The following is a 4,742-nucleotide window of genomic DNA, read 5'->3' on the forward strand; positions in this document are numbered from 1 at the left end:
TCTAAATTTTGTTAATATACTGAATCGGGGGGGGGGGAATTTATAACTTGCCGGATCCTTTATATTAAACACAATTGCCTCGATTCCCATTCAGTGGAAAAACAGTATTTCCCATTTATTATCTTGCTGCCCCTTCACAGGGTACAAAGCGCCCGTCGCCCTGAGGTATCTGTGATAATAGCGTTACGGAGGGACCTGCGCGGCTGGATACAATCTCTAGCGCTAGAGGCTCACGCGCCGTCCGCTAAAACACGGGGGAGAAAGCAGGAAGCGGCTTCCAACTCCCTGCTCGGGAGAGAGAGAACAGGAAGCAGTTTACAACTTCCTGCTCAGACAGAACTTCTCTAAGAGATTGTATTGCGCTGGCAGCAGATTCGGAGCATTATTGCGACAGCAGAGAGCGGGACGGATACACATGAAGACGTTCTGTAGATCGAGGCGATTGCAACCTTAGAGTATTAGAGATAAGGAAAACCGCATGGAATGCCACGGCTGACAGTAACAGGTTAAGAAGGATCGCAGCTTAATAGACTCCACTCCATGTAGGCACACTCCTCATCCCACACTTGGATCATAAAACATTTTGGACTCCAGGTTTTAGGTGGAGGCCTTCAAAATCTCACTCCAAATTAAATGGGACCGGCTGCTTTTGGTTCCATAAAATTAATTTACTAAACTTCACTAAAATAGGGACTGTTTTTGTAAAGTCAAGACTTCGCCTACATACTCAAAGCTCTAGCCCTTCAGTTTCCAAAAGATGATTAACCAGCAGTGAATTAACAAGGAGCGATAATCCTACCCCAGCCACAACAATCTCTTAAATGCCAGGGTTATATTACAAGACATAACCAAAGCAAATTTCATGATCTTGGGGTCTTTTAGACGTAGTTTCCATCTCACTCAGTGCATTGCTTTTGTCATCTGACTACATCCATGTTTGTGATTGGCTGTAGAAAGGATCACATGCACAGAAACTCAAGAATCAGTTGCCGGCTGACTGCTCCGGTCATGGTGCATCATACCGTTACTAGCCACCGAGTCCTGTAGAGATGTATCTCGTTTGTTGGTGGGCCCCAAGACTTAAGGTGGCACTCCAGTGGACCCAAGCAGCCTCAACGTATATAAGTACATTGTACACGACCCCTTACCTTGTTTAGTACAGCGCCCGCTCCATGGCCCGGTTTTATGCAGCCAATCCGCTGACAGGAAAGGATCTCCTCCAAAACATAGGCAAAGTTAATGTAAGGGGAGAGCTGCCCAACACATTGAGTGCAGATGGCTGGAGTGCCTTTTAAGACCACTTGAGCATCACATCAGACTATACCCAACGTTACCTTATTACTCAACCATTAAAACAGTCATTACAATTCTTGTAACACTAACCTACCATAGAGGGAACTAAATACCACCTTCCAGCTCAGATTCCTCACAAGAGCAAGTAATACAAATGGTGTAACTCACCCCCCCCCCCCACGTACTCTGCCAGCCAGGCATGGCCCTCACTTCCCCAAATCACAGCTATGGCTGGTGCTTCGTAACACAACGAAAGCCTGCATGAGCTGGATGGGATGCCAGCCCTGTTGCCCCCCAGGTATAGCGTTTAATCCACCTATTTCATCCCACCTTTCTTGGATTTCAGTCCACTTTTGGCAACATCAGAGAAGAAAAACCAAAAACACAAATGGAGTCAATAATTACAATTTAGTTTTATTTGTATTGCAAAAGGCAGACAATTCCAGAAAAAGCAGAACAGGATATGCACACAAAATACGAAGATTAACAAAATTACAACCCCCCAACCCCCCCAAAAAAATCTGTCTTTAAAAACCTCCCAATTAAATGTAGGCTACTGACGAAGCTAAGATCGGTTTACAGCAAAATCTTCAGACTAAACTTAATTGTTCCAGCAGCAAAATGTGAACACATGAACACACAGTAACCATGGAAATGGGCGATATTACACAAACTAAGATGCATCACAGGCAGGTGAGAGCTCGGGGCCTGAGAAGTACCGTATGTGGATGTTATGAAGACGCTGGAAAGCAGACACTCTGACAACTCCCAGCCAGACATTCTCTAACCCCACAACCAGGCTGCGGCAGCACTCGTCCCCCACAACGTTCACTGAAAACACTATCCGTGACGTGTAAGAAATCTTGATGCAAGGGTTAATGTGTCCCGCTTTGGTTTTTCTATAATACATATAAAATTGCCGGAGTTTATACGGGCCCTAAAGTGTCTTTATCTGCACGTAAAATGTATTTCTACACGCGCGCACGCACACGGCAGAGTATAAAGGCATCAGAAAATAAGGAGCAGACTACGCGTGGCATACATTATCTGACATTTATTGAAAGCATATAAACAAAGCGAGTCTTCAGTTATCATGCGCCAGTCACACTAATGTTAAGGTTTCGGTAAATCTACAAGCAACATTTAAAATTTACCTCCAATCCAAGTTCCTCTGTACCAGGATATTGTAAATATATACAGAGCCCCTTCTCCCGGCTTAATGGGGGCAGCCTTCCACACAGACCCCCAGAGAAAATGCAATTTGTGAACATTTAGGGCAGCTTTATGTTTAAATACGGTCTCACAAACAAGATTTATATTGGAAAAGGCATATCACATCAAGACTAGGTGATAAATATACAGCTAAACCGCATTATACAAGAGCTGCTGGAGCCATGAAGGCAGGGAAATAAAGAAATCGCAGCCAATTCTGACAAGCTGCTCAATAAAGCTTAGTTTGATCATTTATGTGGCTTTAAGACAAATACTTGTATTAAACAGGTGAAAACGGATTTCATTAGAATTGGTTTCAGCCAAACATTAAGGGAACAGGTAAACTTTTGTGCTGGATTTCATCACCTCTGCTGTAGCAGATTTCTCTGCAGAGTTAAAGGGGATTAGCTGGTGCCGATTAGCTAAATAGTGAAATGGCCCTGGTCAGAGACGACAGGCTGCAGGAGGGCAGAAAGGACGGATTTTAAACCTGCCAAGGCTGCACCCAACAGATATCAGTTTGCGACTACGGCGCCAGTTTGTTACAAAGGCGTCCCCTGGAAATAGTTTGCCGATACAGGACTTGCTGGGGGATGCTATGATTTTAAAGTAGTGCAGTACGGGTGACAACCTACAGAAAAGTGCAAGCCTGCGTGCGACAGCCGTTGAGTGCGATCACCAAACTGTCACAGATTACACAGAAGGCATTTAACCCCACACAAAAGCCACTGCAGCAGAGGGGATTCAGACATGACAGGTAAATTGCATTAAAAAAATATGAGGGTTCCACAATTAAGCATAAAGGTCATGTGATGTTTCCACTAACTGTGCTCTATCATACGGTAGAAAAATAAAAACACAGAAATACGATATATATACATGTAACTTTCTGCTCTTAAAGTAGCGATATCCTACATAACACTACACCACAGAATGCAGATGCCGTGTGATCTTTACAGGAGCACCATGATGTCCCAAGCGATGCCAGACATGAAGCTCATCAGATTGTAACGTCCCAACCGACTTATTCTGGTACTAAGGGGTGGGCTGCTGGGCCACAAGGTGCTCCTTTAAAGAAGGCTCTTCCTATTGCTCAAAACTGAACGTCCTGATTGGCTAAAATCTCAAATCTAGTCTATAAAATTACGAGCTGCCTGAACAGTGGGTGGCAAAATAATCTGATGCTTAATGAGCATATAGAACACTTCTAAAAAACACTGCTTTTTAAGTATTCTATAAATACATTAAATGGCAAAAGGTATGCATAACAGTAATTTAGAGGTCTAGTATCAAATCAAAAGCATCAATAGTGTTCAAAGACAATCTGCACTATTATGCATAAAAATACAGTTGCAAATACTTTTTTGCCAATTTTACCTTCTACATGACCCCTTCACCGTCCATGCTCATCGGCTCACCAATGGCATACACAAAGCACTCCTCCTTAGGGGTGGGAACTACCTCAGGACCTGAATTTATGAGCTATGATTGGCTGCTGGCAGCATCTTCAGCACTGTGTGTGAAAATGAAGGCAGGAGTTTTGAAACTTTCTTTGGATGCACAGATTAGCAGGACTTTAAAAACAGAGGCAGCACATGTCAGGAAGTTTAAACAGAGAAACTGATCTGGTGAAGCAGCTTAAAGGGAAATAAAACGATGCAAAAATATATACTGCTTACCGGCAAACAATACAGAATTTGAATGCAAGTGTCAGCTACGTGAATAAAATTCAGTCTGTACAGTACTATGGTTCCTATACAAGAACATTACATGACAACATAAGCCAACAAGAAGGCTGCAAAATACATGCTAACCCTGTAATGTAAACGAGAAGACATTTCTACTAGGAAAAAATGCAGCATTTATGGACAGAAGAAAGCTTTAGAACGTGCCCAATAAATTCACGTATATTCCATTTCAGTAAGAAAGAAAAATACATATTTGGTGCAGCAAACCTGTGTCATACACAACCATAAAAACAGGGAAAATCTGGCATTTACATTTATAGGCTACTTTCTTAGGTTGTGCTTACCTGGTGCTTTTTTGTAGCAGAAACTACCTTGAAGGCACAGAAATATCAGTATTTCACTTTGTAAAAACTAACACTATTTTATGGTTCAAATTAATTACATTGACAGCCTCCAAAAGTAAAAAAAGTCTGGAAACCAGGTAAAGGTTAGTGCACATTTAACCAAAGGTAAGGTCATGCAAATGTCTCCTGCCCGTTTTATATCTCA

This window comes from Spea bombifrons, chromosome 6 (genome assembly GCF_027358695.1).
Source record: "Spea bombifrons isolate aSpeBom1 chromosome 6, aSpeBom1.2.pri, whole genome shotgun sequence".
In the NCBI taxonomy this organism is placed as follows: Eukaryota; Metazoa; Chordata; class Amphibia; order Anura; family Pelobatidae; genus Spea; species Spea bombifrons.